This window comes from Odontesthes bonariensis, chromosome 5 (genome assembly GCF_027942865.1).
Source record: "Odontesthes bonariensis isolate fOdoBon6 chromosome 5, fOdoBon6.hap1, whole genome shotgun sequence".
Lineage (NCBI taxonomy): Eukaryota > Metazoa > Chordata > Actinopteri > Atheriniformes > Atherinopsidae > Odontesthes > Odontesthes bonariensis.
The window spans coordinates 1929733-1944207 of record NC_134510.1 but is presented as its reverse complement, the minus strand read 5'-3'; the positions used below and the strand labels follow the sequence as shown (position 1 = coordinate 1944207).

The 14475-nt window shown below is 43.1% G+C and overlaps 1 protein-coding gene across 1 annotated transcript in view; it reads right to left on the bottom strand.

Annotated features, from left to right (window-relative positions):
• Positions 1-14475, bottom strand: part of ascc3 (activating signal cointegrator 1 complex subunit 3) — a 210634-nt gene that overhangs the window by 169050 nt on the left and 27109 nt on the right. The window lies entirely within an intron of this gene.

Here is a 14475-nt window from a genome sequence, read left to right as displayed (position 1 = left end):
GATAATCAGCATCCTGCAGCACCTCGTATCATTTTGTATTTTTGTATTTTGTTGAGATTTTCCTTTGCAGCTGAACACGGATTTTTCTGCACTGAAGCTTTTGAAGCTATGCTGCTGAAGTCATTTCTCCTGACATGTTTTAATATCTGCTATGATGAACTACCATGCCAGTGGAAGACATGTGTTTAAACATGGAAGCAGCTGACTGAGTTCTTCTCACCTCCACCACATATGCACCCACTAAAAAACAGGATGGTTTTCTCAGGAAGCTGAACAAACTCTGAAGTGGTGCTTTGAGTCTACAGAATGAAAGGCACTCTGTGAGCAACATGGAGAAGACGACACTGAATGAGTGTATAATCGGCTTTATCGACCTCTGTGAGCCAACTATCATCCTCACAAAGACACTCAGTGCGGTCACATGGCTCTGAAAGGATCGGATTATTGGCTAAATTACAATAAGAATGAGCTGAGCAAGGGTAATTCTCCTTGGATATATGGCGGTGAATGAATAGGATCAGAGGCACAAAGCGTGTCATACCCCGGTATGATAGGTGGTGCTGTACCCATTCCAGCTGTTGCTAATAGAGCCACTTCCTGTTGACCTCTTCACCACCAACAACAACAACAAACTCAGGCATTGGAGAAAGATGGAGAACGCAGAGCCAGATGAAGCTACGTCCCTCTACATTTGGTCTGTGATGAGCTGCTTGTTGCACAAACTCGATGCCCAACGGAGCATTCTCCATCGCGTTGTTTCTTTCTTTCTGACGGCGACAACAACAGGAATATCGTCTCCTTTGACTTCCGGGTCACGACCCCGGGAAAACATCTGGAGCATGAGCAGAACGCAAAGTCTGATTCACCACGTGCTTCAAGCCGGTTTAGTGTGACTTTCAACCCAGTTATCTCGGGGTCTTAATCCGATCACGAGTAACTCGATCCGATCCAGTTTCCTGTCAGATTAAGGTGTCTACATGCACTTAAAGGTGGGGTCTGTGATGTTGTTTGGAGCATTTTTTATCATATTGTCTGAAAACCTCCTCACGACCCCATTGCACCCACTAAAATAGAATGTTTGAAAAAAAAAAACGAAATCTTTTAGTCCATTGTAGAGGGTGTAGCAAGAGGAAATGTCTGACCAATAGAAGTAATGATGAGAGTTACTTCTATTGGATTCTGACACGCCAATCAATTGTCAGCCCCCCTCCCCCCTGCGCGTTCACAGACTCGTGACTCGTTCATGTGTTTTGAAGGCGTGGTTTCGAGGGGTGGGCTGAAGGGAGAGGCAAGGTTGTGTATTTTCAAAAATATAGCTTGCAGTAACTGTTTTTCCAAGATCTCAGACCCCACCTTTAATAACTCTGATTGTAATTTAGCCAATAATCTGATCCGATCCAGTTCTTAGTCAGATTAAGGTGTCTACATGCACTTAATAACTCAGTCTGATTGTAATTTAGCCAATAATCCGATCCTTTCAGTGCCATGTGACCCCACTGAGTGACATACTTCACCGATAATCATCCCTAGATGGCCAGTGATCTGAGAAAACTTTTGAACATTAATAGGAAAGCTTAATGGAGGGAGACAGGGAGTTGATGAGGAGTTTACGGAAACAGCTGAAAAAGAAGACAAGAGAGAGCAATGAGGTTTACAGGAAAGAGCTGCAAAATAAACTTGTGTGGTCAGGGATGAAAAAGATCACAAGCCTCAAAGAAAAGGGCCGTCAGACTGATGGAAGTCTGGATGGAAGCAATGCTCAGCGCTCCCCTCCGCTGCCTCCAGCATCACAGACCTCACACTCCCCCTGGACAGGCAGTTTTCCTATGACATCTCTACAGTGTCACCTGAGTCATGGATCTAAACACATACCGGCTGTATGCGTTTAGAACTAACATCTCCCACGTCCCCAAAGCAGGACATACTGAAACCTCTACCTTCTGTGTCCAGCAGTCAGGTTCAGTGGCAGCCAGAGAGACTCGAGGTCTAAATAGTGCCAGCTCCAGGGTCCTGAGGGCCTGTGCTGAACACTGAGATCCCTCAGCACCCATTTAACCCAGTGCTGTGGAAGATATCCTGCCTTGTTCTGGTACCTAAACAATCTCATCCATCTGCCCTCAGTGACTACATCCCAGTTACCCTAACATCCCACATCATGAAAGCCCCGGAGAGACTATTAGTTCCCCACAGTCGGCAAGTGAGCAGCTCTCAGGACCCACTACAGTTTGTTTATTGCCCTGTGGTTGGGGATGAAGATGCCATCCTCTTATCTGCTTCCTGCTCTCATCTGGACAAAGCAGGCAGCACAGTGAGGATCATGGTCTTTCATTTCTCCAGAGCTTTTAATTCACTCCATGAAAGAAGCGGCAGAAAATAAAACTGTACTTATATATATATATTGTTTTTCTTGTCTCGCACAAAGCACTTTTACACAACAAGCCACATTAAAGCATTCCCACACAGTCTTAGCCTATACAGTCAGTCACAGAATAGATTTTAAAAGCCTGCTGATGGTTTACAAATCCCAGAACGGTTTAGGACCTAAATACATCTGTGATATGTTCAGAGAATATAAACCCAGCAGAGCTCTTAGATCCAAGGACTCAGGTCAGCTGGTCCAGTCCAGAGTCCAGACTAAACATGGAGAAGCAGCATTTAGCTGTTATGCTGCAAACAAGTGGAACAAACTGCCAGTGGAGATTAAACTTTCACCAAATGGAGACATTTTTAAATCCAGGTTAAAGACATTTCTGTTCTCATGTGTCTATGTATGAAATCTGCACGATATATTTTAATTTATCTAAACTGTTGCTTGTTTTTAAAATTCATTTTAATTATTTTATTTCTTCCTCTTTATATTCTTTTATGTATTTTTAATGCTTCTTCCACTCCCTGCTGCAATGCTTTTATTTTATGTGAAGCACTTTGAATTGTTCTGTACATGAAATGTGCTGTACACATGGAGACTGATGCCATCCACTGGAGCGGTGGGCAGCCAATCACAGCACTCATGGGGTAAGGGTGCCTTGCTCAAGGCCACCTAAGCCGTGGCCACGAGGTGGCCTGCCTGCCTCCCCTCCAGCTGTCAGTCCACCAATCTATCTTGGCGGCCAGAGTGGGAATCGAACCACTGACCTTCTGGTTATTGGACGACCCGCTCTAACCCCCCTACTGGAAATGAGACATGAGGCTGTCTTCAACACTGATCTCCTTAAGGAAGCTTAGGCCATTCAACGTGTGCACCAGGATGTTGCACATCTTCTAACAGACTGTGCTGGAGGGTGCAGTCTGCTCTGCAGCCCTCTGTGAAGCCTTCTGTGAAGGCTGCACAATCACAACCAGCCATCAAACACTACTATTTTCTTCAGTAAAAGGCTAATTCAGCTATGCTGCACAATAACTTTTATTTTTTTATTTTCATAACAATGGTTTGGATTTTTTTTTGTTGCAAAATAACTCCCCCATTATGGGATGAATAAAGTACTATCCAGTTCAACTACATGATAGGGCATGAGTGAATTGCATACTGATAATAAATGAATTAAAAAAAAAAGAATATTTCTCTTTGAGGGAAAAACCAAAGTGTGCATGCTCAGGAAAGCAGCCAGTGTCAGGTAAAAGTGATTCACTTTGTGCCTGATGCACAGAGCTGGGTGATGTCAGAACCACATGCAGGTGGCACTGCATGGGTTAAGGTTGAGACACAACAGCTCAATAAAAGGCAGAATTGCTCTTGAAAACAGATGAGATCTGATGATTGGACCATGGCCTGGGCTGATTGACTGAATGATTTCTTCTTTATCTCGTCTCGTGTCTCTACCTGCTGCACAGCCTCCCTATCGTTCTAACAGCTCCCCTCTTCCTGTCACTCTCACCCTCCTCCCATTACCTCCCCTACTCCAACCCCTTTAACTTTGTCACCCTCTATGCACCAACTCCTCTATCTAAATCATTCTCCTTCCTTTACTTTCTCTCTCTGTGGGGTGTTTTTATGCCTTCTTTTGTGTCTCTAACAGAGATTGCCTCCAAATGTCCAGGACTGTCATTTCCACAAGTGATCATGGTACTATAATTGCAGTGTGGAGCTTCACCAACACAGAACAGGGTGTTTTCTCCCATCTGAAAATAGAGTCATTTTATTTGCTTTTATTTCTTTGATTTTAGAAAAAAAGTCCAAATTCTGCTCATTGCTGCATCTACTGTATGCCTCAGTGTGAAAAGGTGTGTGAGGAGTAGCTCAAACTGTCACAAATTACAGCTGCAGGAGCTAAAGAGCATGTATTCAGATGAAAGGTTTTCATGAACAAAGTGAAACAAAGAACAGGCAAATCCAATCATAGCAGAGGACAACTCCCCAAGGTTGGTAGTTTATGTCGCAGCCGTGTAATAACAGTAGCTTTATTCCAACACAGTCATGAAACTTACTTCTGATTCATTCAATAATTCTCACACATTAGAACTCAGCTTATTGGTGAGTGGATGAACTACAGTATATCCCTTGATTTGAAATTGCAGAGATGAAAATGACTGAATGATCATCGTCATTCAACACAGTCCAAGATAGTGTAGCTCTGTGTGCTCATGGCAGAATTTCAGAATATATACCTCTGCCCCACAGTTAATCTCTTTAAATGTGGAAATAAACAACAACCAGTACCAAGTACTCGATTAAAAGAAGTGACAATCAATTCAACTTCAAGTAGCCAAATAAATGGCACATGGGCTGCATTTATGCAGCGCTTTCCTGGTCTTGTTGACCCGTCAAAGCACTTTGAAGCAACAAACCACATTTACAAAGACACACACACACACACACACACACACACACACTCACTCACTCATCGAGCACAGAGCATATTACAGGCCCAACTTGGACTGCAGTGTCACGCTCAAGCATCAACCCCCCCACTTTCTGACTGACACACAACCGCTCCTCCTTCTCAGCTTAAATTACACAATTATGAGCCAGAAGTGCTATTCACATCAGAAAAGATAGAATTATTTTCTGGGATTAAAAATTGATTCACAATTTCTTAAAATACATTTTTGAATATGTTCAGTCCATTTGGCAAAGACGCCTTTTCTGGCTTCCACTGGACTGCTTTGAGTTTAAGGCAGCAGCAGCACGTCCATCACAGCTAAGCTTACACCACCTCCAACAGGAAATACTACCAGTTTGCCTGCACCCAATTAGCTGATTTAGAAGTGAGAAGTCGAAGAAGGGGTACAGCACCGAAGATAACGCGGCTGGAAAGCTGGAAGAGGTGAAGGGAAGCTTGAGGAGCCATGGGGAACTACACACAGGTCATAATTACCAGCAGGTTCCTCACCACAGCATGTATTCACACTGTTTGTGCTGATTAAAACAAAAAGTAGTCAAGCTTTCAATGCAAGTGATGGAATACATAAAAAGTCTTTATTCTTAGTGCCGTAGTATATTCATCTATTCCAACTGAAAACTGCATTGCATAAAATCGTTCTTTTGATTATTGTTAGTTTATCTGTTTGTGAATCATATTTTGTTGTAATTGTAATTTGTTTTGATTGAAAAATATTTCAACTTTACCACAAACAGTTCAAATGAATATTTCAACAATTAATAAGTAGAATGAAAACAAGACTCCAACAACTAAATATCTTGTTTTGTCCATGAAACAATCCACAACCTAAGTGTCAAATAATGACAATTATCCATCATTTAAAAAGCTTTAACCATTCACACTTTGGTTCAATGTCATTATCGGGTGTTCCTTCGAATCATTTACAGATTATTTCTTCCTCAGTTGAGTTGAAGTCCAAAGAAGTTAACAAACTTTGCAAACAAACTTCACTTTATTAAATTGAAAGAATGTAGATTCAGTCCAACAGTCTTTGGCTGTTTTCTGATTCTACTCCTCGTAATGTGACATTAAATTCTTAACAGGAGACAGATCTGTGGTCAACAACACACGCATCTATGCTGTTGTAAGTCTTGTCAGATGATGACTGGCAATGACCTGCTGTAATAACCGTGGAAAAAAAAAAAAAAGCCTCACAATCATGGTGCTTTAGCACATACACTATATTACCAAAAGTATTCACCCACCCATCCAAATAATTAAATTCAGATGTTCCATCACTTCCATGGCCACAGGTGTATAAATCCAGGCCCCTCAGCATGCAGACTGCTGCTACAAACATCTGTGAAAGAATGTTTCGCTCTCAGCAGCTCAGTGAACTCCAGCATGGTACCATGATAGGATGCCACCTGTGCAACAAGTCCAGTGGTGAAACTTCCTCTCTGCTAAATATCCCACAGTCAGCTGTCAGTGGTGTTATAACACAGTGGAAGCCATTGGGAACGACAGCAGCTCAGCCTCTCTGGAGTGACGAGTCACGCTTCTCCATCTGGCAATCTGATGGACGATTCTGAGTTTTGGCTGTTGCCAGGACAACGGTACTTGTCTAACTGCATTGTCCTGACCTCAACCCGATAGAACACCTTTGGATGAATTAGAGCGGAGACTGTGAGCCAGGCCTTCTGTCCAACATCAGTGTCTGACCTCTCAGATGAGCTTCTGGAAGAATGGTCAAAAACTCCCATAAACACTCCTAAAGCTTGTGGAAAGCTTGTCCAGAAGAGTTGAAGCTGTTATAGCTGCAAAGGGTGGGCCGACGTCATGTTAAACCCTCTGGATTAAGAACGGGAGGTCACTTAAGTTCATGCATCTAATGAGCCAATACTTTCGGTAATATAGTGTATCTCCAAAGTTCTAAGATATGCCTCTGCATCAGTGACAGCGTTTCACCTATATTGTGGCGCTGCTCTCCTGGCGACATGGAGAAGGGCTCCGGGTACGCGTCTTTTGTTTTGGCCGTTTTTTGTCTTTCTTCAGTGGACTAATAGTGCAGATTTATGTCCTGGGGCCTATCTTACGTGTATGGGGTGGAAATTGGCGAAGAACGGAGGCAATCGCGTTGGTGTAGCTGATCCTGTTGGGGCTAGCCACACATTGGGCCTCATGCAAGAACCGTTCGTACGCACAGATTTGTTCTTAAATCGTCCGTACGAGTGATTTAAGAGAAATTGCGCATTCACCAATCTTTTCGTATTTTACGTTTTCTTTCAGGTACGACCAAATTCACGAGTGATCCAGACCTGTCGTAGGAGTTTTGTAAAATAGTCCGCTGTTATTCCAATCAAGTTTGGATTGTGTATTTAATTACTTTGAAGCAAACATAAATAAATATATACATTATACCCCATAATGATGCTGACATTATTCTGTTTGACTTAGTTTAAGTCATATTTATCTGATAGATTTCAGTTTGTTCTTGTAAATGAAGAATCTTCCTCACACACCAGAGTAAGTCATGGAGTTCCTCAGGGTTCTGTGCTTGGACCGATGCTTTTCACTTTATACATGCTTTCATTAGGTAACATTATTAGACAGCATGGCATAAATTTCCATTGCTATGCTGATGATACTCAGTTGTACTTATCTATAAAACCAGATGAACCCAATAGGTTGGTCAGACTACAAGCATGTCTTAAAGACATAAAGACCTGGATGACTCAGAACTGTCTGCTTCTAAATTCAGACAAAACTGAAGTCGTTATCTTTGGACCTGAGCGCTTCAGGGAGAAATTGTCTAGCTATATAGTTACTCTAGATGGTATTTCCTTGGCTTCTAGTTCTACAGTGAGGAACCTTGGAGTTATTTTTGACCAGAATTTATCATTTGACTCGCATATAAAACAGGTTTCTAGGACTGCCTTCTTTCACCTTCGTAATATTGTTAAAATCAGGAACATCTTGTCTCAGAGTGATGCAGAAAAACTAATTCATGCATTTGTTACTTCAGGATTGGACTACTGTAATTCTTTATTATTGGGCTGTCCCACATATTCTCTGAAAAGCCTTCAGCTGATCCAAAATGCTGCAGCCAGAGTTCTGATGAGAACTAACAGCAGAAATCATATTTCTCCAGTTTCAGCTTCTCTTCATTGGCTCCCTGTTAAATTCAGAATAGAATTTAAGATTCTTCTCCTTACATATAAAGCTCTTAATGACCGAGCTCCATCATATCTTAAAGATCTCATTGTAAGATATTTTCCTAACAGAGCACTTCGTTCCCAAACTGCAGGTTTACTTGAGGTTCCCAGAGTTTCTAAAAGTAGAATGGGAGGCAGAGCCTTCAGTTATCAGGCCCCTCTATTGTGGAATAAGCTGCCAGTAAATGTCCGGGAAGCAGACACCCTTTCCACTTTTAAGACCAGGCTTAAAACTTTCCTTTCTGATAAAGCTTATAGTTAGGGATGGCTCAGGTGACCCTGAAACATCCCATAGTCAAGCTGCTATAGGCTTAGACTGCTGGGGGGCCTCATCTGTCACACCTTTCCTCACTTTACTCTCTTTATGTATATGTGACATTATTGTGGTCATTAACTCGTGTTTCCCTGTTCCAACAGATATCCTTTGAATGGTGTTACAGTGCCGCCGCCGCGGCAGCCCCCTCCCCCCCTTTCTGTCTTCTCAAACCCCAGCTGGTGGAGGCGGATGGCCACCCTTCCTGAGTCTGGTTCTGCCAGAGGTTTCTTCCTGTTAAAAGGGAGTCGTTTCTCTCCACAGTCGCCTCAGGCACGCTCAGGACGGGAGATTGGACCGAAAAACAAAAAGTTTTCAGTGCAATCTGTTGGTTTTCTTAGCTAGGAAATTGTTTTTGAATTGGCTCTATATGAACGAATTGGATTATTTTATGAATTATGATTATTATTAATTAATTGAATTCCAATTGGCTTGAATTGGACTTACTATCTAAGTGCCTTGAGATGACATTTGTTGTATTTGGCGCTATATAAATAAAAATGAATTGAATTGAATTTAATTAAATTACGCACTAATTGAAGGTTCATTTGAATCTGTATATAACAAGGTTAATGGGAAGTGTAACCAGCGGCTGATTTTCTACTTTCCGATGCCTTAGCGTGTCAGGCTCTTGGAAGAGAGCATGTGGAGACAGACGAATGGCTGACATCGCGATTAAGACTGCCAAGGACTGTGCTGCTGCAAATATGCAGCTTGCTAGAGCCACAACTCCAGAGAGAAACACGCCGATCAAACCCAATTCCACCAGACGTCCAGGTCCTCACCACCCTTGGATTTTTGCCCACTGGAACCTTTCAGAGGGAGATTGGAGACAGATCGGGGGTGTCCCAGTCCTCTGTGAGTCGTGCGCTGCCCTTGGTCATCAAAGCTCTCATCAGTTTATCACCCATGGTACATCAGATTCCCATCCACCGCTGTCCAACAAGTACAGATTAAGAGGGACTTTCATGCCGTGGCTGGACTGCCAAACATAATCGGAGAAATAGACTGCACACATATACGCATCAAAGCACCCGTGCCTCTGTCGTGGAGCGCACTGAGCTGAAGGCCAGGTGGGTGTGTCTTAGGGGTGGGCGATATGGAAAAAATGTTGTATCACGATTTTTTTGCATAAAATCACAATTTCGATTTTTTATCACGATCTTCCATCCAAAAAAAAAAAAAAAGACCAATTACAGTAGAGTTAAGTCGACATGCTGAACCACAGAAGAGCTAAGGAGTAAAAGAAAGAATTTGGCAATCAACACATTGTAATTCAACTGTAACCCAATTCAAGATGAAAAATAATGATCTAATTAATGACATCTGACACAGTGAGTGAAGCAACCGGAAATAGAAAAACGAACCACTGATGACGACTTGACTCCACCTCATGATGCCATTTAGCAACAGATGAGCAACGCTGCATGTTCATTTACTGCAGCCACAGTCACGCACTGCCATCACCAGAGCGCCCTAAAGGAATACTTTCCAACTGTAATGTTTGTCACGGTCGCGGTGCATCCCTTTTCTCTTGCACCGTAGTTAGCTTACGAGCTAGCGGTTTCCTCATCCGACCCGAGAGTGCTGCTGCTGGCCGTGAGTTTCTCCCGTGCGCCGCTATGGATGTGCTGTGGATGGTGCCGCTGCTGCTGTTCCCATTCCTGATGTGGACCAGCAGCAGTGGGTTAGGGTAGAAGAAAACCCGAACCAATTCCAAATTACAGAGGTGGATTTCCTCTTCTTCACCAGCTCGTCGGCTTGGCTTTCAGCCATGGCTGTCCATGCGTTTTCTAAGTTTTTACAAACACAACATGGAGGCGTGTAAGAAAGTGTCACGACGCACAGTTCGCTATGATTGGTCGGTTAGGTTAAGGACGCCCTGCGTCTGCCGCATCGGCGGGAACCAGCATTAAAAAAATAAATAAATAAATCATTGCGCTGATTGGCAAAGGCGATCTATACGGTTTCTCTAATTTGGTAGATCGCCTGCGATTCTCCACTCTTCCTCGCCAGTCACGATTTTATATAGTCAGATCGCGCACCCCTAGTGTGTCTCCATACAGCGGGGGGCAAACTGCTCTATAGCCCAGAGAAGGCATGCTAGATTTGCACAATATTGCCATGAACGAGGGTCTCCACCTGAACCAGCACAGGCAGACCAGAAGGTGTGGTGCCAGAAGACCCCCCTCATGGACCGCCCCATCAAAGAGCCATCATGATGAGGCAACAGCTGATTGCACGGCTTTAGTTGCAGTCATCGAGCGCCTGGCCATGGCGAAACGTTTTAGTTTTTTAAGCCATTTTCATCAAACCATTTCTTCTTTATTTCGGTGACATTACGAACTACAGGGGACAATAAACAGCACTCGTAATTGCTTCCCATTTCTTGGCTTTAGCAGGTCCCGTAATTCCACTGCTGACACTGCTAAAAATGACAGATTTTCCTTTTTGGATCTCTGAAAGCAGAACTTCAGTCTCAGAGCCCCTAAAGTTGTTCTTTTTGCGCCTTGATGCCATTCTCATGACTCAACACAACACTTCCTGGCACAGGAGAGAGGAAGCACAGCCTTATATGGTATAATTTTGGGCGTGGAGTATGCAAATTTACTATCCTCGTGCACGTGCATTTATATACGCACAGGTGGCATTCATCATTTACGCAGGTCGTTTACACACTTTTTCCGAAGTTAAGAGCGTTTGTTGAATCTGACGTGGCGTGTTCGTACGAGACCTTCGTACGAAAAAAGTGAGAGAAATTTAGAATAAAAATACGAAAATGTTCTTGCATGAGGCCCAATGTTTGGCGGAGGACCCCACGAACAACCGCGGCCTGAGGGCGTACAGCTCTGCAGAACTACTAGGACTACGGAACAGTGGATTACCATCGGCACCTGATCTCCTGCGGGATGTTCCCGGAGAACTGCGACGGCACCGGGGGAAGAAACACCGGCAGGCCAGGGTCAGGAAGAGAGGAAGGAGAGGCGGCATCAGGCGGCATATTCGGTCAGCTACCAAGCTACCCTTGCCGCCGATGCTCCTGTGCAATCCCCGTTCCCTTAAAAACAAGTTGGATCACCTGCGTCAACAGGTAGAATCATGCTACGAATACCGTGAATCTGGCGTTATGGCTTTTACTTGGTTCACTAATGATATTCCTGATAACGTCATTCAACTCGAGGGTTTCTCGCATTTGCGCTTGGACAGGAATGCAAACTCTGGCAAACTCCGTGGCGGGGGTGTGTGTATTTATATCAAGGACAGCTGGTGCCAAAACTTCGCTGTGAGAGACAAAATATGCACACCTGATGTGGAACTTTTGTGCGTGACCCTACGACCACATTATCTCCCCAGAGAATTCAGCAACTTGTTTATTTGTGTTGTGTACGTCCCCCCCAGTGGGAACGCGAGCAAAGCTGCAAACTTAATCACGGATTGTGTCCATCGCCACTTACAAAGTAAGCCTGATGCCCCAATGTTCATACTGGGCGATTTCAATCATTGTAGTTTAAATAAAACACTTCCGGGCTTTGACCAATATGTTAAGTGCAACACCAGAAATGAGAGACTTCTGGACAAATGTTATGGCAATGTTAAGCAGGCATACACTGCCAAAGCCAGACCACCACTTAAAGACTCGGATCACAACGTAATTCACCTGCTCCCCACGTACCGCTCTGTCTTCAAATCAACTAAACCTGAAATACACATAATCAAGTTATGGACAAGTGAAAAATCTGAGGAATTAAAGGGCTGTTTCCTCAGCACTGACTGGGACGTTTTCCTTAAAGACGCTGACATAGACATTGCGACGGAATCCATCACTGATTATATCAATTTCTGTATTGATACTGTCATACCGTCCAAAACTGTTAAACGGTATGACAGTATCAATACAGTATTTTAACAAGGATATTAACGAGTGTATCAAAAGGAAAAGAGCTGCTTTTAAGGTGGGGGATAAGGTGGAAATTCGCGCGGCCCAAAAGGATTTGAACTTTCACATAAGCACAGCGCGTCGGCAACACAAGGAGCATGCGGAACAAGACCTGGCAGAATGCAATAGAAAGAAGCTGTGGGACTCGATCAGACAAATGACAAATATGACTGCAAAAAGGAAGCCCTTGTCTGCTCTGAATGAAAGTGTTAGGGCAAACGAACTGAATAATTTCTATATGCGTTTTAATGTGGATAATAGTGCAGAATGTGCAGAGGTTTTGGAAAATGTAATATGTGATATGAATGCGCACAGGATTGAAATTAAGCTGGATACTGTAGTTAAAACTTTTAAAGGTATAAACACTAAAAAGGCAACAGGGCCAGATGGTCTGTCTGCCTTTATCCTGAAGTCGTTTGCAGACGAATTATCTCCAGTTTGGCAAAAATTATTTCAACTATCTATTGACTCCCACATTATTCCAAAGTTATGGAAGACTTCCATCATTTTACCGATTCCTAAAAAGGAATCGCAGCACAGGAGATGCCATAGCAACAATAATGCATCTGGTGCTTAAACATCTTGAAAACCCCGCAGGTTATGCCAGACTTATTTTTGTTGATTTTAGTTCCGCTTTTAAATCTTATCCAGCCACACATTCTTCTTGAAAAATTAACTCAGCTGAATGTTAACCCATTCTTAATTAGGTGGTATTATTCTTTTTTATCAAATAGGCCACAACAGGTCAAGTTCAATTCTACTTTGTCTGATATAACCTCCTGCAGTATTGGCGCGCCCCAAGGTTGCGTCAGCTCACCATTTTTGTTTACGCTATACACTGTGTCAGTTCTGGGCCAAATCAATACATTGTCAAATTCTCAGATGATAATGTTATTCTTAGCCTGCTCACTAAACATGATGATTTGAACATTCACCAAACAGCAATAGATACGTTTGATAATTGGTGTGATTCACACTTCTTACATATTAACACAAAAAAAACAGTGGAGATGGTGTTAGACCCTAAATCCCTCTGTGGCCAGGGTACAGTGGCTGTACATGGCCAGGCTATTGATCAGGTGAACACTTTTAAGTACCTGGGGGTGCATGTGGACAGCGATCTCAGCTGGCGTACCCAGGTGACCAATGTCTGTGCCAGAATACACCAGCGTCTACATTTTCTGCGCAGACTTCGAGTCTTTGGAGTATGTAAAAACATCATGTTAATCTTCTACAGAGCCACGATAGAGTCTGTTCTCCGTTATGGGATTACCTGCTGGTTTGGCAATCTCACGGTAAAACACAGGGCAGAAATCTCAAGCCTCATTAAAACAGCAGGCAGGATTATGGGGGTGATGTCCCCCCTTAACCCACAGGAGCTCTTTGAGCAGGCCACTATCAGTCAGGCGAATGTCATTGCATCAGATGGTGATCATGTACTAAATGGGGAATATATTCTTTTAAACTCTGGAAGGAGGTTTAGACTCCCTCTGTGTAAACACAATCGCTACAAACATTCCTTTATACCTCAGTCTATTAAGATACTGAATAAACTGGGATTGAGTGGGACAAAAAGGGACCTCTGCAGTTAGTGTCTGTACTGTAGGTGGTGATGGAATGTGGTAATGACCATGAGGGTACTAGCTGAGACGGGGGTATACATGGATGAATGTATTCTTGTTTTTACAATTTTTCTTAAATCATGGAATGAAGGAATTCTAGATATATGGATTGGATGGGACAGGGGCAGTGGGTTAGGACATCCAATGTTTCTGAGCCTGTACCTTACATTTTATTGTTGTCTGTTTTGTCTGTTGGTGTTGTCCTCTTATGTGTTTTATGGTGCTGTAACCTCCCTGTCTCCGAGACAAATTTCTCCTTTGTGGAGACTAATAAAGAAACCTAAAACCTAAACCTAAACCTGACGTCTTTGAAACAACTCCAGCAGCTTGTCTGTACATGTGGAATGTTTGGTTTGTAAATGTGCCATTAGTTTGGATGCTTTCATGCTCTCATGTGCCAGAACTTCATTACAAATAACACACTGAGGTTTCTGTCCGTGTTTTGTCCTCGATTAACCAAAATCCACATTTCAAATACTCCGGGCTATATTTGCGTTTCGCCATCTTGCCTCCGAACATCATCACAAATTTAAAGAGAAAGGTAACCGGCAAACCAATGGTGGTTTCC